The sequence below is a fragment of the Schistocerca cancellata genome, chromosome 7 (genome assembly GCF_023864275.1).
Source record: "Schistocerca cancellata isolate TAMUIC-IGC-003103 chromosome 7, iqSchCanc2.1, whole genome shotgun sequence".
In the NCBI taxonomy this organism is placed as follows: domain Eukaryota; kingdom Metazoa; phylum Arthropoda; class Insecta; order Orthoptera; family Acrididae; genus Schistocerca; species Schistocerca cancellata.
In genome coordinates, this window is record NC_064632.1 from 575,225,188 (window position 1) to 575,250,591 (window position 25,404).

At 43.9% G+C, this 25,404-nt stretch overlaps 1 non-coding gene across 1 annotated transcript; it reads right to left on the reverse strand.

The window, feature by feature from the left end:
- Positions 1–19,650: 19,650 nt before the first annotated feature.
- Trnas-gga (transfer RNA serine (anticodon GGA)) lies at positions 19,651–19,725 on the reverse strand. The gene has a single exon. It is a non-coding gene; the product is annotated as a tRNA-Ser (tRNA).
- Positions 19,726–25,404: the final 5,679 nt, after the last annotated feature.

Consider the following 25,404-nt stretch of genomic DNA (forward strand, 5'->3'; position numbering starts at 1 on the left):
TGGCAAAGTGGAAATTGCATTGTAGGATGTTATAACGCACACTATCAACTCTATCTGTCTCCATGGGTGATTCGTAGACAACAGATTTCAGGCGGGCCCAGAAAAGGAAAAAAATCTGTGGGTATGAAATTGGGGGAACATACATACCATGCCATCGGCCACTGCACACTATCCAGTTCTCACTAAAGATTTCATCCAAATGCATTCGCACTGCATGTGTAAAGTGTTCATGTGCACCATGTATTGGTACCACATTCGCCGTCACACCTTGAGTGGAATCTGTTCCAACATCTCTGGCCGAGTTTCTTGTCAAATGATTAAGTATCTGTTTGCGTTCAGTCACAAGAACATGCAGGGACCGACCAGATTACCGTCTATCAGTCCTGACCAAATGTTGACACTGATCTTGGTGACCATGAACAAATGCCTCATCTGTAAAATGCGTACAGTTTGGAAAGCCCAGCTGAATGGCATACCTTCGCAGAGACCACTGGCAGAATTCGAATCGTTATGGAAAATCGCCTGCTTAATGGCGTGAAACACCTGAAGGCACAAGGGGTGCAAATCATCTACACACCACACATGCCAAATTGTGGAATGGCTTACACGCATTTCAAGTGCAACACGCGAGGAGCTTTTTGAGGGTGTGCCTTCGAGCAATGCTAACACCTCCTCTTCAACCCCTGGTGTACGCACAGTACAAGTCTTTGCATATGTGATACAAAATGAATACCCCAGGTTTCGAAGTAGGCCTTAAATGCACATGTGCCAATACGAGAATGAGCCAGTGGAACACGAACCTCAAGTGAACCTGTCTCTCCCAGTGAACTGGTGGAGTTGGAAACCATCGAATGTACAAACGTTGGGCAACGCCAGCATTTCCACCAGCCCATAAGAACAGTGTATGTCTGTCCTTTGCTTCCAACAATAAATCTTCATCTCCTGTCCGCTCCACACAGTAACAAACACAAAATTGTCCCAACTGACTCAGGGTGAACCACCCTCCACATCATGTGGAGGTGCTTGCCCTCTATGCAACACCTACCTAACAGTCATTTTCACAACCAAAAGTAATGCGTTTACTTCCCAGTAAGACGCAGAAAACCTGTAGTGCTCTCTCACCTGGGATATCTACAACTATGCTGAGTACACCATTTACAAATACAGGTCATAAAACTCTAACCTGCCCCCTCTTTTACCTTGTTAAAATAAATTGAAATCTTTGCCCTGCAGACCTGGTACCATCATGCCTCGAATGGAATGTTAAATGCCTACCCTCATGGCGGCGCATAACACCGTTCAACACGCCTTGTACCATATGCTAAGGGATGTGGACATGGGTTGCTGTATGAAATGCTCACTTTGACTCATTCTAGCAACCCTCCTAGCTTATATACAATATTGGCCATTAAAATTGCTGCACCACGAAGATGTGCTGCAGACGCGAAATTTAACCGACAGGAAGAAGATGCTGTGATATGCAAATGTTTAGCTTTTCAGAGCATTCATACAAGGTTGGCGCCGGTGGCGACACCTACAACGTGCTGACATGAAGAAAGTTTCCATCCGATTTCTCATACACAAACAGTAATTGACCGGCATTGCCTGGTGAAACGTAGTTATGATGCCTCGTGTAAGGAGGAGAAATGCGTACCATCACGTTTCCGACTTTGATAAAGGTCGGATTGTAGCCTATCGCGATTGCGGTTTATCATATCGCGACATTGCTGCTCGCGTTGGTCGAGATCCAATGACTGTTAGCAGAATATGGAATCGGTGGGTTCAGGAGGGTAACACGGAACGCCGTGCTGGATCCCAACGGCCTCGTATCGCTAGCAGTCGAGATGACAGGCATCTTATCCGCATGGCTGTAACAGATCGTGCAGCCACGTCTCGATCCCTGAGTCAACAGATGGGGACGTTTGCAAGACAACAACCATCTGCACGAACAGTTCGACGACGTTTGCAGCGGCATGGACTATCAGCTCGGAGACCATGGCTGCGGTTACCCTTGACGCTGCATCACAGACAGGAGCGCCTGCGATTGTGTACTTAACGACAAACCTGGGTGCACGAATTTCAAAACCTCATTTTTTCGGATGAATCAAGGTTCTGTTTACAGCATCATGATGGTCGCATCCGTGTTTGGCGACATCGCGGTGAGCGCACATTGGAAGCGTGTGTTCATCATCGCCATACTGGCGTATGGGGCGCCATTGGTTACACGGCACTTTTAACAGTGGACGCTACATTTAAGATGTGTTTCGACCCGTGGCTCTACCCTTCATTCGATCCCTGCGAAACCCTACATTTCAGCAGGATAATGCGCGACCGCATGTTGCAGGTCCTGTACGAGCCTTTCTGGATACAGAAAATGTTCGACTGCTGCCCTGACCAGCACATTCTCCAGATCTCTCACCAATTGAAAACATCTGGTCAATGGTGGCCGAGCAACTGGCTCGTCACAATACGCCAGTCACTCCTCTTGATGAACTGTGGTATCGTGTTGAAGCTGTATGGGCAGCTGTACCTGTACACGCCATCCAAGCTCTATTTGACTCAATGCCCAGCTGTATCATGTCCGTTATTACGGCCAGAGGTGGTTGTTCTGGGTACTGATTTCTCAGGATCTATCAACCCAAATAGCGTGAAAATGTAATCACATGTCAGTTCTGGTATAATATATTTGTCCAATGAATACCCGTTTATCATCTGCATTTTTTCTTGGTGTAGCAATTTTAATGGTCAGCATTGTATATATACAGGGTGTTATAAAAAGGTACGGCCAAACTTTCAGGAAACATTCCTCACACACAAAGAAAGAAAATATGTTATGTGGACATGTGTCCGGAAACGCTTACTTTCCATGTTAGAGCTCATTTTATTACTTCTCTTCAAATCACATTAATCATGGAATAGAAACGCACAGCAACAAAACGTAGCAGCGTGACTTCAAACACTTTGTTACAGGAAATTCTCAAAATGTCCTCCGTTAGCGAGGATACATGCATCCACCATCCGCCGCATGGAATCCCTGATGCGCTGATGGAGCCCTGGAGAATGGCGTATTGTATCACAGCCGTTCACAATATGAGCACGAAGAGTCTCTACATTTGGTACCGGGGTTGCGTAGACAAGAGCTTTCAAATGCCTCCATAAATGAAAGTCAAGAGGGTTGAGGTCAGGAGAGCGTGGAGGCCATGGAATTGGTCCGCCTCTACCAATCCATCGGTCACCGAATCTGTTGTTGAGAAGCGTACGAACACTTCGACTGAAATGTGCAGGAGCTCCATCGTGCATGAACGACATGTTGTGTCGTACTTGTAAAGGCACATGTTCTAGCAGCACAGGTAGAGTGTCCCTATGAAATCATGATAACGTGCTCCATTGAGCGTAGGTGGACGAAACTAAAATGAGCTCCAACATGGAAATTAAGCGTTTCCGGACACATGTCCACATAACATCTTTTCCTTATTTGTGTATGAGGAATGTTTCCTGAAAGTTTGGCCGTACCTTTTTGTAGCCCCCTGTATAACGAGCACATTCAGATGCAAATGAGTAGGATTGCACAGCCCACTAGCATCAAAATACTCATATGTTATATATATGATCTCTTAACACACAAGACGGGACAAAAATGAATGGACTCAAGTGTATTGTGATACACGTGACTAGCCCTGTGTTAAGAAATCTTCTGTACTAAGAGATCTTATGTTTAATAAAACACCGTGCTGTCAGGATAAATTACCATATTCGTGAATTGTACCCATATGTATTTGTTAGAATCTTGAAGTTCCCTCCTTGTGATCTTTTTTTTTTTTTTTTTTTTCCTCATCAGTTTTCTGACTGGTTTGATGCGGCCCGTCACAAATACCTCTCCTGTGCTAACCTCTTCATCTCAGAGTAGCACTTGCAACCTACATCCTCAATTATTTGCTGAATGTATTCCAATCTCTGTCTTCCTCAACAGTTTTTGCCCTCGACAGCTCCCTCTAGTGCCATGGAAGTCATTCCCTCATGTCTTAACAGATGTCCTATCTTCCCATCCCTTCTCCTTATCGTTTCCTCTCCAATTCTGCGCAGAACCTCTTCATTCCTTACCTTATCAGTCCACCTAATTGTCGACATTCGTCTGTATCACCACATCTCAAATGCTTCGATTCTTTGGTTCCGGTTTTCCCACAGTCCATGTTTCACTACCATACAATGCTGCTCGCCAGACGTACAGTCTCAGAAACTTCTTCCTCAAATTAAAGCCGATACTTGATATTAGTAGACTTCTCTTGGCCAGGAATGCCATTTTTGCCATTGCTAGTCTGCTTTTGATGTCCTCCTTGCTCCGTCCGTCATTGGTAATTTTACTGCCTAGGTAGCAGAATTCCTTAACTTCATCTACTTTGTGAACATCAATTCTGATCTTAGGTTTCTCGCTCTTCTCATTTCTACTACTTCTCATTACCTTCTTACTCACAGGACTGTTCATTCTGTTCTGCAGATCATGTAATTCTTCTTCTTTTTCGCTCAGAATAGAAATGTCATAATCGAATCGTATCATTGATATCCTTTCACCTTGAATTTTGATTCCATTCCTGAACCTTTCTTTTATTTCCATAATGGCTTCCTCGATGAACAGATTGAACAGTAGGGGGAAAGCCTACATCCTTGTCTTACACCTTTTTAATACGAGCACTTCGGTCTTGGTCGTCCGCTCTTATTATTCCCTTTTGGCTGTTGTACGTATTGTATTTGACCCGTCTCTCCATAGAGCTTACCACTACTTTTCTCAGAATTTCGAACATCTTCCACCATTTTACATTGTCGAACGCTTTTTCTAGGTCGACAGATCGTGTGAAAGTGTCTTGATTCATCTTTAGTTTTGCTTCCACTATTAACCGCAATGGCAGAATTGTCTCTTTTGTGCCTTTACCTTTCCTAAAGCCAAACTGATCGTCATCTAGAGCATCCTCAATTTTCTTTACCATTCTTCTGTATATTATTCTTGTAAGCAACTAGGGTGCATAAGCTGTTAAGGTGATTGTGCGGTAATTCTCGCACTTGTCAGCTCTTGCCGTCTTCGGAATTGTGTGGATGATGCTTTTCCGGAAGTCAGATGGTATGTCGCAGTCTCATACATTCTACACACCAACCCCGAGTAGTCGTTTTGTTGCCACTTCCCCCAATGATTTTAGAAATTCTGATGGAATATTATGTATCCCTTCTGCCTTATTTGCTCCAGAGCTCTTTTATATTCTGACTGTAGTACTGGATCACCTATCTCTTCTAAATAGACTCCTGTTTCTTCTTCTATCACATTAGACAAATCTTTTCCCTCATAGAGGCTTTCAATGTATTCTTTCCACCTATGTGCTCTCTCCTTTGCATTTAACAGTGGAATTGCCGTTGCACTCTTAATGTTATGACCCTTGCTTTTAATGTTACCGAAGGTTGTTTTGACTTTCCTGTATGCTTAGTCTCTCCTTCCGACAATCTTTTCTTTTTTGATGTCTTCACACATTTCCTGCAGCCGTTTCGTCTTAGCTTCCCTGCACTTTCAATTTGTTTCATTCCTCAGCGACATGTATTTGTCTATTCTAGAGTTTTCCGGAACATTGTTGTACTTCCTTCTTTCATCGATCAACTGAAATATTGAATGCTGACGGCAGTTACCTGGTTTTCGTTCACAAACAAACTGCCAGTCTTGAAACCCTCTCTTTTCTTACATCATACTGTTCCAGTCTGGTTATCTGGGAAGACAATGATTCAAACGCTCGTCTGACCGTCTCCCGTGATTTCCCTAAATCAGTCCAGGTCCGCTTCTACATGTTAACAACATACCAAAGATGTAATTTAAATGTTAATGTTCTTGAAGAGGAAATTATAATGAACCACTGGCTAATCTCTGTCATACCTTCTACTACACTTGTGTGTTAATACATCCAAGTTTCCTGTTACACTTACGTGGTGTGCGTACTGTAAGACCTTCAGTACACACACCATCGGATTATTTGACTTGTCGCTCTATCGAAGTAGGCGAGTGTCAGCATTATGTCTCGTGGTCTTATCATGGCGTGTTTATCTTCTGCCGTTAGGTCAGATGATAGAAATGCCACTTGCACGCTTAGAATAGCAGACTGACGGTGACCAACTTAAAAGGGAACTTGATTAATTTTCACACACATTTATTAAAATAATAACAAGGATAAAAATTACTTAACTTGGTTCTGAATGCTATTTACAATGGACAATCTGAAGTTCCTTTGGAATTGGTACGTTAATCTTATTCTTACATATATCTCTGATACTTGACAAAAGTGTCTATACATTTTTCTTCATGGCTATGTACAGGAATATGGTAATCTTATTAGCTGCAGACTGAAACTTGACTATAGACTGGTACAGACAAATGCAGACTAATGCAGACTGGTACAGAATGGTGCACACAAATGCAGAGTGACTAATCGGAGGTCTGTACACACGTTATAATACCTCGCGCCTTCATGTATCACTGCGCGAGTGTGATCCGCGAGGAGAAAAGGTTCTATGTTAGCAGCAATCTCATTGGCTGCGTTACATATTAATACGCGGATCGGCGGAAACAGAATTTGGTCCGTCTCTATGGCAGCGCCATCTCATAGTGCGGAGACGGACGAGTGCTGCGCCTGCGCTGTTGTGCTTAGCGGGGCGCGCTCTAGTGGGAAAGTTGTGTACGCGCTGACTACGTGGAACTATGTACACAACAACTTATAATCTCGAATCATGGTTACTTTAAATTCTGTTATGGGAAAATCATGAAAAATGGTTGCTCTGTGAGCTTTAAGTGCTTGCAGTGATAGTTGCTATCTGTGGTACCATCATTCCTCTAAAATGAATATAATGCAGGAAGTTCAAGCAATGTATGATAAATCTCTTGAATGTGTTTACGAGCTGTCATCAGAAAATAACAGTGAGAAGCGGTGTGTAAATCACAGACATCTAAAGGGTGCATTTCAGAGTACAACACAATGTAGGCAACCTGAATTACCAACTACTGCACCACATACTCGTGTTTCACAAAAACCTGAGCGAGTACAATGCTCCCTTGCCTGAGAACGTGACTGATTTTCGTCCATATAATGGCTGGGTTAGCGTTGTGCCACATCGAGGCGCACAGTTGATTTTTCCGCAAACAGGTAGTCACTCTGTTTGGAGTGTTGAGTGGTACTTAAGTAAATAAATTAGTGAAATCAAAGTGAAGTAGAAATTAGAATATAAATGAAAAACTTGGTTTAGTTTAGAGAATTACATACTGGCAATAAGCGGGCAGAACAGCAGAGCAGAAGAGACAGTGACCATGAAGTCAGCAAGTTCCACATAAGCGGACGCTGTCGATTCAGCCGTCAGGGCATCGCCCAGCCGGCACACGTGTTCCTCAGTTGTCACATGTGAGCAAAGGCCCTCGCCTACATTCCAAGAGCCAATGACCGACCTTAAGAAGATTCTTCGAAAAGCTTTTCAACGTGACAGAAGAGGCAATGACCGGCTCACGTGTTTCTCAGTCGTCACAAGTGATCAAAGGCCCTCGCCTACATTCCAAGAGCCAATGACCGACGTTAAGAAGATTCGTCGAGAAGCTTTTCAACGTGACAGACGAGGCAATGACCAGCTCACGTGTTTCTCAGTCGTCACATGTGATCAAAGTCCCTCGCCTATATTCCAAGAGCCAATGACCGACGTTAAGAAGATTCTTCGAGAAGCTTTTCAACGTGACAGAAGAGGCAATGACCGGCTCACGTGTTTCTCAGTCGTCACAAGTGATCAAAGGCCCTCGCCTACATTCCAAGAGCCAATGACCGACGTTAAGAAGATTCTTCGAGAAGCTTTTCAACGTGACAGAAGAGGCAATGACGGCTCACGTGTTTCTCAGTCGTCACATGTGATCAAAGGCCCTCGCCTACATTCCAAGAGCCAATGACCGACGTTAAGAAGATTCTTCGAGAAGCTTTTCAACGTGACAGACGAGGCAATGTCCGTGAAGTCGTTCACCTCCAGTGTATTGAAGTGAATAAATACGCGAGACGCAGTGAGCCTGAGAGACGAAGGAAAGAGAAGAGAGTAGCAGTTGTTTTCAGTCAGTTTCGGTGCTGAAGACCGTCATGCAAGAAGAGACTACATCATACACAGACGCACCAAGTGCGCCGCTGTATGGAGTAGCAAGCAACAGCCGCGGCGCCAGAAGACAGAAGTTAAAAGGTATTTGAAAGCTGATTTTTACGTACCCGGGTGACTCGTGAGGACGGGAAGGAGACGGCCTCACATCAGCAGTCACCTGTGAGCTGGGATGAAGATCTGACGGCCGAAGACTGGCAAGCGGAAGTCCGTTGTTCGAGTCCGGGACACTGGCCTTCCCCCGCCGCGCCGCTCCGCTGGCCGACGCACAACACACGCGGCCGCTTAGAGAAGAGAAACACTGGGACGCCACATCCAAGGTATCACCATCCGATGCACGACTTCGCTCGCAATAAGTAAACGGGCCACCTCGCGCTGCGTTTCTCCAGTCAACTGGGCGAGACGGCGACACGAGATACACACCGCTACGCGTAATCAGACGCCGCCGCCGCCGCCGCTGCCGCAGCAGAAGGCTTCGCAAACGACACAGCTGCCGTTCTCCGAGCCTGAACATCGAGTAAGAAAACAGTTGTACGAAACTTGCAATAAAAGTTATCTTATGTAAAAATGCTGTTTCATTCTACCTCATACCAGAGCCAAGGAAGAACCCACCCTGCCCACATGTTGTTAAGAGAGAAAAATTTAATTTATTTGGTATTTTCACCCTGACATAATGCTTTAGAATGAAATGCTCTTTGCAGTAATGGTCATCCTGACAATCGACTAGCATCAAAAGAGAAAATCCAGTTACATTTAGTAACAGCAGTGTTACATTTGGTGTCAGAGAGAAAACCCTTGGCTCAATATGAGGTGTGAATTACAGTCACTAAAGGTCCATAGTTAGTATCGTTTAATGTGTGAAAGGATAGATGTTGCATAGACAGTCGTAATATTTTCTTTATTTAGAAGGTTATTCTCTCTCATAATTTTAAGAGTTTGTCGAAAATATTTAAACATCTTTTTCATTCAGTGTAGTAAGATTGTGTAACTAATAGTTTGTAAAATGATGACACGAAATCGTACAGAGTCAGCACCACAAGCGGTTTCTACTGAGGAAGCTATTCAGAGCTTAGTTAATCAAATAGCACAGCTTAAAAATGATAATAATGCATTATTTAAACAGTTGAGTGAGGTTAGGCAAACCAGTTCAATCCCTCCCACCCTAGTTTCTTCAGCAGCAGCCTTGGTAACTCCTTTTTCAGGTAAACCTGGCGAGGACATAACAGCCTTTTTTGATGATTTAGTAGCAGCTGCAAAGTTAGGATCATGGTCAGATGAACAGCTCTTACAAATGACAAAGTTAAGATTGCTAGGAGAGGCTAAAGTACACGTATTATACCATGAAGAATTACGGAATGCTCCAACATTTGAGGAATTGAAGAAAGGATTACTTAAACGTTTTCAAAAACAGAACAGCTGTAGATTTTATAGGGAAAAATTAAACACTATCACTCAGAGGCAAAACGAGTCGTTAGAAAGCTTTGTAGATAGGATTAGAAAAGTTAATGTTAACACCTATCAGTTGACAACTAGTGATGAAGCAAATAAAGTTATTTTACAAGAGGCAAAACATACATTTTTACGTGGGTTACCTCCTGAAACGTCCCGTCGTGTCAGGGCAGAGTTTCCTAAAAATTTAGCAGAAGCTGTATCTGTGGCGACGGCTTTCGAAGAAATAGACATTGCCACCAGATACAAGAGAAGCGAAATGAATTTTCAGCAGGAGTACGATGTTTTAGGTGCGATCGACAGGGACATATAGCAAAAAATTTCAGACAACCTAAATGCACTAATTGTCAAAGAATAGGTCACACATTCAAGGAATACAGGTCTAAGAAAGTTTTTGGAAATAGAAATCAGTTAAACTCAAACGGGAATGTCAGAGCCGCCGCCAGGCGTTCCCAATCAAATATCATGCCATTAAGGCGAATGTGAAGGCGGAATGCTGGTTATCTGCTACCATACAGGATAAAGAGGTAAGGATACTGGTGGATACAGGCGCAAACATATCAATAGTGAGTAATGAATGTATTGGAGAAACGAAATATGACCCTCCAGGGTATAGATTGAGTGGAGTAGGAGGAGGTAGAGTGAAATCATTAGGATGTACATCATTGATTTTCTACACTCCTGGAAATTGAAATAAGAACACCGTGAATTCATTGTCCCAGGAAGGGGAAACTTTATTGACACATTCCTGGGGTCAGATACATCACATGATCACACTGACAGAACCACAGGCACATAGACACAGGCAACAGAGCATGCACAATGTCGGCACTAGTACAGTGTATATCCACCTTTCGCAGCAATGCAGGCTGCTATTCTCCCATGGAGACGATCGTAGAGATGCTGGATGTAGTCCTGTGGAACGGCTTGCCATGCCATTTCCACCTGGCGCCTCAGTTGGACCAGCGTTCGTGCTGGACGTGCAGACCACGTGAGACGACGCTTCATCCAGTCCCAAACATGCTCAATGGGGGACAGATCCGGAGATCTTGCTGGCCAGGGTAGTTGACTTACACCTTCTAGAGCACGTTGGGTGGCACGGGATACATGCGGACGTGCATTGTCCTGTTGGAACAGCAAGTTCCCTTGCCGGTCTAGGAATGGTAGAACGATGGGTTCGATGACGGTTTGGATGTACCGTGCACTATTCAGTGTCCCCTCGACGATCACCAGTGGTGTACGGCCAGTGTAGGAGATCGCTCCCCACACCATGATGCCGGGTGTTGGCCCTGTGTGCCTCGGTCGTATGCAGTCCTGATTGTGGCGCTCACCTGCACGGCGCCAAACACGCATACGACCATCATTGGCACGAAGGCAGAAGCGACTCTCATCGCTGAAGACGACACGTCTCCATTCGTCCCTCCATTCACGCCTGTCGCGACACCACTGGAGGCGGGCTGCACGATGTTGGGGCGTGAGCGGAAGACGGCCTAACGGTGTGCGGGACCGTAGCCCAGCTTCATGGAGACGGTTGCGAATGGTCCTCGCCGATACCCCAGGAGCAACAGTGTCCCTAATTTGCTGGGAAGTGGCGGTGCGGTCCCCTACGGCACTGCGTAGGATCCTACGGTCTTGGCATGCATCCGTGCGTCGCTGCGGTCCGGTCCCAGGTCGACGGGCACGTGCACCTTCCACCGACCACTGGCGACAACATCGATGTACTGTGGAGACCTCACGCCCCACGTGTTGAGCAATTCGGCGGTACGTCCACCCGGCCTCCCGCATGCCCACTATACGCCCTCGCTCAAAGTCCGTCAACTGCACATACGGTTCACGTCCACGCTGTCGCGGCATGCTACCAGTGTTAAAGACTGCGATGGAGCTCCGTATGCCACGGCAAACTGGCTGACACTGACGGCGGCGGTGCACAAATGCTGCGCAGCTAGCGCCATTCGACGGCCAACACCGCGGTTCCTGGTGTGTCCGCTGTGCCGTGCGTGTGATCATTGCTTGTACAGCCCTCTCGCATTGTCCGGAGCAAGTATGGTGGGTCTGACACACCGGTGTCAATGTGTTCTTTTTTCCATTTCCAGGAGTGTATATTCACGGTGTACAATCTCAAGAAGATGTAGAAGTGGTAACAAAGGTAACTGGCGGGTACGACGCGATCCTAGGACTGGATGTCCTGAATAAACATCACGCTAAAATCGACCTCAGACAGCAAACTGTAGAACTTAGTGGTATAGTGTTTCAGCTAGGTGACACCGCTGCAATGGGCCCTCTGCCGCAAGATTTCCCCAACCGAAAGGCGAAATCAACTACACTACGTGCAACGTCCTTGAAGGTTGCTTCGTGGGATAAGATACCATTTGGCTCAGGAAAACTTTTCTGGATGACCGTTGACCCCGAGGTACCTACAGATACAGTGTGTCTAATAGAGCCACTAGAGGAAAATGAGGAATTAGATGTATCACATTGTTTTGTACGTAGAAGTGTTGTACGGGTTCAAGACGTTGAGGGAGAAAGAAAAGTACCGGTACATATTGACAATTTCGGAGTGGAGGACAAAGAGTTGCATAAGAGAATATTAGTAGCTACAGTCAGTACTTTTGAACAAGAACATTTGGTCAGATATTACTGATGGTCAGAAACCAGACGCCTATAAAACCGCATTACGCCAGAAGATTGAGCATTTGAAAGGAAATGATAGAGACACGATAGAAGAAGTTTTAGTTGAGTTCCAAGATGTATTTAATGCAGAAGGTCCACTGCCAGCAACAGATATTACACAGCATAGGATCCCAACAGGAAATAGCCCCCCAGTTTATAGGAAGCCTTATAGAGGTCCGCATCACTTACAGCCAGTACTGGATGAATTTTTAGAACGGCGTCTAAAAGATGGAATTATAGAATATTCTGATGCGCCTTATAATTCAAATATTGTAATTATTCGAAAGAAGTCTCCCGACGGTACGAAACGATATAGATTCTGTTGTGACTATAGACACCTTAACAAACAATCTCAGATGTTTATCCTCTTCCAAACATTACAGATATCATTGACAGTTTGGGTAACAGTAAATACTTTTCAACAATCGATTTACATAGCGGATATCATCAATTGGAAGTTGCACCCGAAGATAGGCATAAAACAGCATTTTCTACCCCTGGAGGCCACTGGCAATTTAAAAGAATGCCTTTCGGTTTCAAAAATGCACCAGCAACTTTTCAAAGACTACTTGATGGATTATTGCGAGGACTCAAAACTCAGCAATGTTGTGTATATCTAGACGATATTATTGTATTCTCCAAAGACATTAATGAATATGCTGTGCGTCTGCGTAACGTTTTTCAGAGGCTTCGAAAAGCTAAATTAACATTAAATATGGAAAAATGTAGTTTTGCATTGACAGAAGTTATATACCTAGGGCATGTCATTAGCAAAAAAGGAATTAAAACTGATCCTCGATTAATTTCGGCAGTTAAGGACTTCCCAAGACCACAACGCGTTAAGGAAGTACAAAGTTTCATTGGTCTCGCATCGTATTACCGAAAATATGTTCAAAATTTTGCTGAAATTGCCCGACCCTTAACCCAATTATTGAAAAAGGGTGCAAAATTTCATTGGTCTGAAGATTGTGAATCAGCATTTCAAACCCTTAAAGATAAGTTAACACAAAGTCCAGTATTAGCCTACCCAGATTATAATAAAGAATTTATTTTATCCTGTGACGCAAGTGGTCATTCAGTAGGAGTTGTTTTGAGTCAGAATATTAATGGCGAGGAACACCCCATAGCGTACGCTTCGAGACAACTAACAACGGCAGAAAGAAATTACTCCACAACGGAGAAAGAATTGTTAAATGTTATTTATGGCATCAAATACTTTAAATGCTACTTGTATGGTAGAAAATTCAAGGTTATTACAGATCACGCAGCTTTAAAATGGTTGCCTGGATTAAAGGATCCATCTAGTCGTCTCACCCGTTGGGCCCTATGTCTTTCTGAAATGGATTTCGAAGTTATCCATAAACCAGGCAAAAAACACACGAATGCAGATTGTCTAAGTCGGAAAATAGCACTTTTGGAAGCAACAGGCCGAGATAGTGAGGACTGGAGAAAGGCACAAGATGAGGATACAGAATGCAAAAAATACGTAACTCAAAAAAATATTGCTTTGAAGTTGGTGTATTATGCCATAAAACAAAACTTGAACTGCGAATTGTTGTTCCCCAACACCTTAGACAAGAAATAATGGCAGAGGCCCATGATCATATCCTTGCAGGACACGGTGGACAGCGGACAACCGAAAGACGTGTAGCAGAGCGATTTTGGTGGCAAACCAGAAAGCAGGATGTTGCGCAGTACGTTCGTAATTGCATTGCGTGTGCACAACGAGGTGAACTTTATCGTTTAAAAATACCCTTACAGAGGCTTCATGTCCATTTCAAATCTGTGGAGTGGATCTCTACGGGCCATTTCATAAAACACCTGCTGGTAATAAGTATGTTCTTGCAATTACAGATCACTTTTCACGCTATCTAGCTATGGTGAGTCTCCCAGATCCGCAAGCAAATACAGTTGCCCAAGCTTTAGTTAACAACTGGATACTTAAATTTGGCGTACCTGAAGCTATTATCACAGATCAGGGATCTAATTTTATGTCTGAATTAATGAAACAGCTATGCCACTTACTAAAAATACTAAATTATGCACAACTCCGTTACACCTTCAGTGCAACGGGCGCACAGAAAGAGTTCATCGGACAATTGGCAAGATGCTTAGTTATTATATTAACGAACAACATTCTAATTGGTCGGTATACAACGCCAAAACGCATGAAGCACCTGGCATGTCACCTTATGAAGTGGTCTATGGGAGAAAAATGCCGTCCCCTTTTCATGTAATCAGGCAGAAAAACGGAAAAGTTGGAGAAACAATAAGCGATTTCAGTCGAGTGATGAAGGATGTATGGAAAAAGGTTCAAAAATCTAATACAAAGGCCTTGGAACGACAGGAAAGATTAGGTAATGCCCAAGCTAAATATCCAAATTACAAAATCGGTCAGTGGGTGATGCTGTCAACCCCATACATTGCGATAGGCAAAACGAAGAAATTTGTAACAAACTACAGAGGTCCTTATCAAATTATTGAGACGATGTCCCCAGTCAACGTTAAACTACAACTGCCCACCCGAACTACTATTGTCCATGCAAGTCGTTTAAAACTTTTGAGGGTGCTCCAGATGTAATTCCTTCAACAATAGTGTCTGCTTGTCCGAAGGGTGGAGGAAGTACCCGAAAAGGAAAAAGAGTGGCCACGCCAGCACAACATACAGACGTGGCACCATACAATCTTCAACCAAGAGTGCGACTGTCCTAGTGGAATCTTAGTAGACTGTGGATAATATACAAATGTAAATAATTAATAAATAATAATGATTTATTATTTAAGAAAAAAAGTTAAACGTGGAAACTTGTAGATCTTGTAGTTAACAATGTATTCCTTCTTTTCTTTGTTTTTGTTTTTACTAGTTTGGTAGGTTCATAACCATATTGTTTGCTTTTTTCAGAAAACGCCATGCAAAGCATTTCCTACACAAAACCTATCCTACTGCAATGACTCCCTTGACAGTTCCCTTCTAAAGCTTTTAGATATGTTCATAAACTCAGAGTTAGGCAAAACTGATGCCAATGTTATGATGCAACATGTCTTAAAATTAAAAAGTGAACACAAAACTAAAATTATAATGCTAGGAATGGGTATATCTAGAACCTTTGTGTTGGTGTTTCTGCTTTGTACAGTTTTCTTTTATTTAAGACGAAAAAATAAGCCAAATAATAATATACCACTTCATCAAATCCCTGTTACCTGGATACAACACTCTTAACTGGTGTACTTGAGTGGGTACTTTCGAGCATTAGTGTATTAATTTTGTTTATGTACTTCAGTCCTTATTAAACAGTCTCATGTTACAATTAACAATACTGTAGAATAGATATTCTTGCATTAATATAGGTAGATTAAACAGGTGTTGCTATGTAATTTTCTAAGTGAAAAATCTATTTTTGTTTATTCATTGTCATCAAGATTTGTTACACTTATTATAACCATTTATGTGTGAACTATGTGATTCACGAGCGTACAGTGCTTTTGTAAAGTGATAAAGTATTTTCAACATACTTAATGTGAAGCGTGTGTAATCTTCTAAGTCGAGAGTTTTCATTGCTTGTGTTAGTGCTTTTGCCGTGTGAAGAGTGGAGGAATGTTGAGTGATTAATTCGTTTTAATTAAGCTGCTTACGCTATTGCCGTAGGGAAAATAAGGGACCCAGAGAAAAAATGCTCCTGTTGGACCACAAAAAAGGCGAATACTTATCTCCTTACAGAGATTCTTACAGAAAACGGGAGAACCAGTTGATTCAATCCTCACTACGCCTTCCTCGCCAAAAGTCTTGGCATGCAAACATATTCTTGCCTTTTCGTTCTGAAAGAGAATGTCAGAGAGACAGTGACAGCGGAAGAGGAAGGAGACAGGGAAGGTGGGAGAGAGGAAGTGTCAGTGTAAGACAGAGAGTGAGATGGATGAAGACAATAGCAGTGGCAGCTAATGAAAGAGAACATACTAATGGTCAGTGACAAATACTACCGCCGAGCGGTTCTAGGCGATACAGTCTGGAAACGCGCTACCGCTACAGTCGCAGGTTCGAATCCTGCCTCGGGCATGGATGTGTGTGATGTCCTTAGGTTAGGTAGGTTTAAGTAGCTCTAAGTTCTAGGGGACTGTGACCTCAGCAGTTAAGTCCCATACTTCTCAGAGCCATTTGAACCATTTTTTGAACAAATACTACCAATAAAAGATGAAGAGAGATGCATGGAAACTGATGCAACGCGAGGGAAACAAAGAGAAGACAGTGGAAGTGAAAAAGAGAGATGAGTAGACATCATACATAGTCCCATAAAGCCTAGCTTTAACATGTAGGTATATGGGGTCAGGTGTTCCGTTTGGACCTAATTTTTAAACATGTGGGTTTAGGAGAAAAATGTTGGAACACCCCACCCCATCCCCGAATTTTTGAGCTACCGAGATATGGTCGAGACAGTGGCAGTGGTAATGAAAGACAAAAGTATGATGTAAGTGAGAGGAGACAATAACAGTAGGATGTAAGTACTGGGGCAAACTGTGTTCTGTTACACTTTTGATATGAAATTAATATGGAAATCAATTCAAATGTGACATCTGACTGCTTTACGACCATTTCCCCCTCAAATCAACCAACTGTAATTCTAAGTCATTCATGAACCCTGGGGTTGATTTATGAGCCCCTGGGGATAATCTTTCCAGCAACCCCCCCCCTTCTCCAACTCCCTCCGCTCCCTCCTCCTCCTCATCCTCCGGAAACCAGTAACCCCATCACCTGATACCCTAGCTGATACAATCACCTTTCAGGCCTCAGTTATTCGAACAGACCCCTCCCACTCAATCAATTTTATTGACTAATTAATTAAATTGATCAATTAATTAACTCTCCCTCTCTCGCTTCTTCCTCCCCTCCCCCACCAGAAAATTGGCAGAAAAAAGACTCAGTTGATTGGCTATTTGGCAGGAAATCTATTGCAATGCATGCGATAGTGTTTAAACAATTTTTGGTAGACAAGGCAATGCGTAGAATATTGTTTCTGTAAACGATTTATTGGATACAACACGGGATGTGGAATATAGTTTATTTATTTATTTACAAAATTTGATGGAAAATCGATTGCAGTATGTGCAATATTGTTTAAACCATTTCTAGTAGAAGAGGCATGTGTGGAATATTTTTTATTTAAACAATTTATGGGATACAAGGCAGTGTTTGGAAAATATTTTATTTATTTATTTAAAGAATTTGTTGGGAAATCGACTGTAGTGTGTGGAAACCTGTTTATTGAAACATTTTGAGGTTGACAAGGCAGTGTGGAATATTTTAATAATAGTGGCGCTTTCCTATCGATCGTACAGACGTAATACTGTTACGAAATAGACGTCAACATAATTTACCACACGTAATTACATTGTTAAAAATCTTTAGCACCGACCACAAGGTATTGCGCACCCACTCCCCTACTGCTTCCCCAGGGTACACCACGCACTCTTGTCCAAGAGATTACGCTACATACACTTCGGGTCTGCAACCACTGTTGGTGGTTGCACCGCCAGCTGGCTCGTGCGGCAGACAGACAAAAAGTTGCGCTAATCACAAAGTGTTAGATTGAGGAAACCCTTCACTACTGATACCTGAGAAATTCCTGTCGAAACATATACTCTCCCTCCCTCCCTGTCTCTCACAAGTGATCGCTCCCTGTTTGTGTGAACCGAGTATCATACACAGACCAAGATATCCCCTTCCCAAACCTTCTTTCCTTCCGTCCCCACCCCTGCACCACTCTCCACTCATGGCATTGGTAGTCGGTACATTTCTTTGTTCTCACGCTTCCATTACTACGGGAACCTGTAGCTAGTGGAACAAAGACATTCGAGAAGAAGTAGATAACATCTGTCGTATGCCACACTAACCCCACCTTTGTCCTGAACAAAGTAGTGGATACGTGGTAAAACCCCACCTGTGGATGTCTTGGAAATATTCCCTCACACTATCAAATGGATTGACTAATTCATTAAATTAATATCGTATGTTTGTGGACGGTTTTTCTTTGAATTCTACTAATGGATGCTAGGACTGGTGTATTTGGCGGGATTCGATCCTGCATCTGCCCGTTTTCCAAATCCTACTCTTCCCCATTCTGGGTTATTTTTTCCCCTTGCCTCCTATTGGCGGATATTGGCACAGTTAGGTCCACTATCTTGGACGTAGATGTAAGTTTCAAATTTCGTATCAGTTGCATGCTGTGTCCTTCAACAACTTGCAGGCGGGGCTGGACAAACGGGTGCATGCAATAGCACTGTTGGAAATAACAAATTGATCAATCGGGAATCTGATGTTGCGATTGCGTTTTTAAAGTGCTATAGAATTCCTACAATGGTTCTCTCTGATACATTTGAAGGAGGAAGAAGGGTCTATTGAATGGTAGAATAGAGTCAGCAACAAATACCACCGCAAGACAAAGTCCACAGTGATGATCTGAGAAGCACTAAACACGAGCCACTTAAACCACGATCTAAACTGTGTTAGCAGTAGTTGACATGGCTACCTGTCATACATCACTGAAACATTCACACAGCCCATGCGCTCATTCCCCGACGTCCACATGCAATGCACTCATCCCCTCGAACACCACCAGGATCAATGCCCAGAGGTCAGAGAAAACTGACGCCACGGCCAAGACCATAGCCATAGTTGTGGATGTGTGTGTATGCCAGAATGCATCCACCCCAATCATGGAAATCTTCTGGGGATGATTGTAGTGGTAAAAATTGGAATGTTATCATTACGTCCAATTACAACACTTGGCACTTATCGACATTGATTCACACAATTTTCCACAGAGAACACATGCAACATGGGATTTGTCCCACTGCTAAAGGCAAGAAGCAACGAGCTGGCACTTTTCTTTGTACCCACTACCAGCAACAGCCGTAAGCCATAAATGTCAATCACTTTCCATCACCGGCTGTCTCTACCATACACCCAAAGAGTTGGAAGAGCCATCCTAGGAAACCAGCCATGTATTTATCACCATAGTTGCAATTAAATATTACGAATGCTGCCCAAATCTGGTGATAGTTGACAATGAACGAAGTATCAGAAATACCTTGTCCTGATGGCTGTGGATCCAGGACAAATCTCACATTAAATTATCAACATCTACACTGAAGACCCAAAGATAATGGTACACCTGCCTACTATCGTGTACAGCCCTGCGAGAACGCAGAAGTTCTGCGACATGACATAGCATGGGTTTGACTGACATTTGACGTAATGCTGCAGGGAATTAACACCATGTATCCCGCAGCGCTGTCTATAAATTCGTAAGATTATGAGCCGTTGGAGATCTCTTTTGAACAGCACGCTGCAAAGCATCACAGATATGAAACTTCCTGGCAGACTAAAACTGTGTGCCCGACCGAGACTCGAACTCGGGACCCTTGCCTTTCCCGGGCAAGCGCTCTACCAACTGAGCCACCGAAGCACGACTCACGCCCGGTACCCACAGCCTTACTTCTCCCAGTACCTCGACTCCCACCTTCCAAACTTTACAAAAGCTCTCCTGCGTACCTTGCAGAACTAGCACTCCTGAAAGAAAGGATATTGCGGAGACATGGCTTAGCCACAGCCTGGGGGATGTTTCCAGAATGAGATTTCCACTCTGCAGCGGAGTGTGCGCTGATATGAAACTTCCTGGCAGACTAAAGCTGTGTGCCCGACCGAGACTCCCCCAGGCTCTGGCTAAGCCATGTCTCCGCAATATCCTTTCTTTCAGGAGTGCTAGTTCTGCAAGGTTCGCAGGAGAGCTTCTGTAAAGTTTGGAAGGTGGGAGTCGAGGTATTGGCAGAAGTAAGGCTGTGGGTACCGGCCGTGAGTCGTGCTTCGGTGGCTCGGTTGGTAGAGCGCTTGCCCGCGAAAGGCAAGGATCCCGAGTTCGAGTCTCGGTCGGGCACACAGTTTTAGTCTGCCAGGAAGTTTCATATCAGCGCACACTCCGCTGCAGAGTGGAAATCTCATTCTGGAAACATCCCCCAGGCTGTGGCTAAGCCATGTCTCCGCAATATCCTTTCTTTCAGGAGTGCTAGTTCTGCAAGGTACGCAGGAGAGCTTCTGTAAAGTTTGGAAGGTGGGAGTCGAGGTACTGGCAGAAGTAAGGCTGTGGCTACCGGGCGTGAGTCGTGCTTCGGTGGCTCAGTTGGTAGAGCGCTTGCCCGCGAAAGGCAAGGGTCCCAAGTTCGAGTCTCGGTCGGGCACACAGTTTTAGTCTCACAGGAAGTTTCATATCAGCGCACACTCCGCTGCAGAGTGGAAATCTCATTCTGGATCACAGATATGCTCAATAATGTTCATGTCTGGGGAGTCTGGTGGCCAACGGAAGTGTTTAAACTGAGAAGAGTGTACCTGGAGCCACGCTGTAGCAATTCTGGACGTATGAGGTGTAGCATTGTCCAGCTGGAATTTCCCAAGTCCGTCGGAATGGCCAATGGGCATGAATGGATGCAGGTGATCAAACAGGATACTTACGGTTGTATCACCCGTCAAAGTGGTATATGGACGTATAAGGGACCCGTATCACTCCAACTGCACACGCCCCACACATTTACAGAGCCTCCACCAGCTTGAACAGCCCCCTGCTAACATGCAGGGTCCATGGATTCAGGAGGTTGTCTCCATACTCCTACGGGCCCATCCGCTCGATACAATTTGAAACGAGACTCGTCGGACCAGGCAACATGTTTCTAATCATCAACAGTCCAATGTCAGTGTTGACGGGCCCAAGCGAGTCGTAAGGCTTTGTGTCAAGCAGTCATCAAGGATATAGGATATGTGATGGGCCTTAGGCTCTAAATACCCATATCGAGGATGATTCGTTGAATGGTTCGTACGCTGAGATTTGTTGATGGCCCTGCACGGAAATCTGCAGCAATTTGCGGAAAGGTTGCACTTCTGACACCTTCAACGATTCTCTTCAACCGTCGTTAGTCTCGTTCTTGTGGGAATCTTTTTCCGATCTCAGCCATGTCGGAGATTTGATGTTTTACCGGATTTCTGCTATTCACGCTACACTCGTGAAATGGTCATACGTGAAAATCCCCGCTTCATTGCTACATCGGAGATTCTATGTCTCATAGCTTGTGCGCCGACTATAACACCACGTCGAAACTCACTTAAATGTTGATAACCTGCCATTGTAGCAGCAGTAACTGATCTAACAACTGCGGTAGATATTTGTCATCTGATATAGGCGCTACCGACTGCAGAGCCATATTCTGCCTGTTTACATACACTATGTGATCAAAAGTATCCGGACACCTGGCAGAAAATGACTTACAAGTTCGTGGCGCCCTCCATCAGTAATGCTGGAATTCAATGTGGTGTGGCCCAACCTTAGCCTTGATGACAGCTTCCACTCTCGCAGCCTCACGTTCAATCAGGTGCTGGAAGGTTTCTTGGGGAATGGCAGCCCATTCTTGACGCAGTTCTGCTGCTTATATGGAGTACTTGGCAGTAAGTGGCAGCTCAATGCATCTCATATGAAAAACGTATGTTATTGGGGGCGTCCGTATACTTTTGATCACATAGTGTATCTCTGTATTTAAATACGCAAGCCTATAACAGTTTCTTTAGTGCTTCAGTGTACACCCTCCTTATTACTGGACATAATTTTCCACATAAAATTTTTCATCCACCTTACGGCTATCGATGAGCTGAAACTGCAGTTTTCCATGTCAAATTCATACCTCCCTTACGACTGGACATAGTCATTTTCTTTCCATCCCAGCACATACTTCATGAGCCTGCAGGTCATAGCGAATCAGTTACATATCCCCTACTAAGTATAATCATCGCCAATAACTGAATGCTGGTGGCGCCAACAATACTGAGCGAAGATCCGCGATAGATGGACATGCCTCAGTTGTCTTTTTTGCAAGTAGTACCAGCATCTCTTAGGATGAGGTACGTAATAGTCTTACAAGCGACATTAAAAACATGTAAGCAACAGTCACGTTAACCTATATAAAAAAAGAGATCTTGGTTCTACAGGCACACACGTGTTGCTAACGATATCTATATTGAAAACTATACATGCATTATAAACTGATTTATGGTACTGCTTCCGATTGCAGTGGTCTTCCACACAAATATCACGATGGTGATCAAAGGGTGTGTGTGTTAACAGACAGAAAGTGCAGGTGCACTTCGCCAACGGTGTGAGCTCGTAATAAAATCACCATTCTCAACGAATTCAGTAAGTGATTCTGATAAGGAACATGGTATTAAGCCAATACTTGCAACTCCCCTATGCCACTGCTAGGCTTTTCCCACGCCAACAAACAGTGTTTGTAATACTTTCTATCTCAACACCATGTAGACAGAGTTAACAGAGTTTCTGCTTTATATCAACAGGGTTATAGACAAAGAAGGATCATATATAGTAGATGGTGTGCTACGTTAGGAATCACTTTAAAAAATGCAATGCTACATTGAAGTCGTTACACCGGCTTTTCAGATATATGGTGTTACGTTTTCTGGTAGAAATTCTTGGGATCAAGCCTCTCCATAGCACCGGATCCCATGGAGATGTCCTTTAATGATTACAGACAGTGGTGAATCATATTCGTGACTCTTTCATACACTGAAGCGCCAAAGAAACTGATATAGGCATGCGTATATAAGGCAACAAGTGTGCAGCACAGTTGTTAGATTGGTTACTGCTGGTGTATTGGTAGCTAACCATGATCTAAGTTTCCACATGGTGTTATAGTTGGCAAAAGAGCAATGGGATACAGCATCTCCGAGGTAGAGATGAGGTGTGGATTTTCTCACACTACCATTTCACGAATATACCATGAGTATCAGGAATCCAGTAAAACATGAAATTTCTGACATCATTGTGTCTGGAAAAAGATCCTGCTACAATGGGACAAACGACGACTGAAGAGAATCATTCACTGTGACAGTAACGTAACCCTTCAGGGAACTGCTGCAGATTTCAATGTTGGGCCATCAAGAAGTGTCAGCTTGTGAACCATTCAACGAAACATCATCGACAAGTGTTTTCAGAGCTAAAGGAGCACTGGTGTACCCTTGATGACTGCATGACACAAAGCTTTACGTTTCGACTGGACACATAAGCACTGACATTTGACTGTAGATGACTGGAAACATGTTACCTGATTGGTTGAGTCTCGTTTCAAATTTCATCCAGCAGATTGATGTGTATAGGTATGGAGACAACCTCATGAGTCCATGGACCGTGCATGTCAGCAGGGGACTGTTTAAGCTGGTGGAGGCTCTGTAATGGTGTGGGGCATGTGTAGTTGGAGTGATATGGGACCCCTGATACATCTAGATACGACTCTGACAGGTGACAGCATAGTGTCTGATCACCTGCATCCATTCATGTCCATTGTGCATTCTGAGGGACTTGGGGAATTCCGACAAGACAGTGCGACACCCCACAAGTCCATAATTGCTACAGAGTGGCTCCAGGAACACTCGTCTGAGTTTAATCACTTCCTCTGTCCACCAAACTCCCCAGACATGAACATTATTGAGCATATCTGTGATGCCTTGCAGCGTGCTCTTCAGAAGAGATCTCCACCCAGTCGTACCCTTACGGATTTGTGGACAACACTACAGGATTGATGGTGTCAGTTTCGTCCAGCACTACTTCAGATATTAGTTGAGCCTATACCGCGTCATATTGCGTCACTTCTGTGTGCTCGTGGGGGACCTACATGATATTAGGCAGGCGTACCAATTTTTTTGGCTCTTCAGTGTATTTCGAAACGACTCATCTTTTTCGAACCTATTTGCTAAGAACTTCATACAGCAAAACTCAAACGCGCCTTTAGACACTTTCATTGTATCTTGTAATTGTTCCTCAGTGCCTGCCCTGCCCTCCATGCAACTGTGTGCATGTGATCGTTCCAACTGAAGTTCGAACTGAGCATAGATCTGAGAGTGCTATATCTGCTACTTTCTGCATCCTGTGGAGGACAATGTCAGCCGAGTTAATGAAGCTGGACCACTCAGTGTAAATGTGAATATGTCATAGCATTGCCAACCGTGTACAGTGGATTGCACCAGCGCTAATCGAAGCATTCTCCTGCAACATGAGGTAGTACAAAAGACATTATGAGCGTTTACGGTGGTGTTTCCTACTGGGAAAATTAGGAAGGCTTCACATCTCATGGGAACTGAAAGAAGGACAAGGATTTTGTTATTGCACTGCTGTGCACTTCAAAACTACATACAGGAACTGCAGCCCCAAGCTGATCCGTGTCTCTGAGTGTGCATGCATGTCTGTCACCCAAACATTCTCTCTCTACTTGTTATTTTGTTCCACACAACAGAGAAAACCTATGAATTATTAAAATTTCACCTAATCCTTGTTAGGATATTACCACGTTCCTCCCTTCTGAAATATTAAAAACAAATAAAGCCTACATATGTAACGATCCTATTAAATATACAGGTATTGGTCCCCTGAACCAAGTGGCCAGAGATCAAGCAGCTATCGCTTGTACAGACCAGTGTAAAGTTTGATGGCCTGTACTGTAGGAGGATCACGTCCCACAGACAATCAGTAGCAATGGGGCATCCCTGTGTTGTTCATTCACAAACAGTTTAATAGATTGTTTTTCTGCTATTAAAACATCCAAGCTGTTAATGGTTACAGCTTTGTACACTGCCACACACATTGTTTATCCACCTAGACTTCGAGGTCTATTTCAGGTGCTAAACTGACATTAACATGTTTCGATCCATTGGCTCTCACAGATAGCTGGCCATTACAGTGGGGGAAATCGCAACATATGGGAACTGGAAGACTTTGCAACATTGTGGAGCGTTTACAGACAGCTGTCCAAAGTTGATGGCCTCTACATTTGATCCTATATCTCATCTTCCACAACAACAGCGTAACACATGTGTAAGTGTTCCATTTTAAAGAGACCAGGAGCACTGATTGTTCATACTGCAGCTATGTACGTCATTACTGTTTTGGTGTTGGCCATCCCCAGAAACTGCTGTTCCAACACGACTCTCTCCATCTCAAACAAGTTGTGTCAGTCAGTCATGTGGTAACTAACAGTTTACAAGCAGACGGGTGAGGTGGAAAAGAAACTGTCGATATGGTACGATGTGCTGTAATAAGT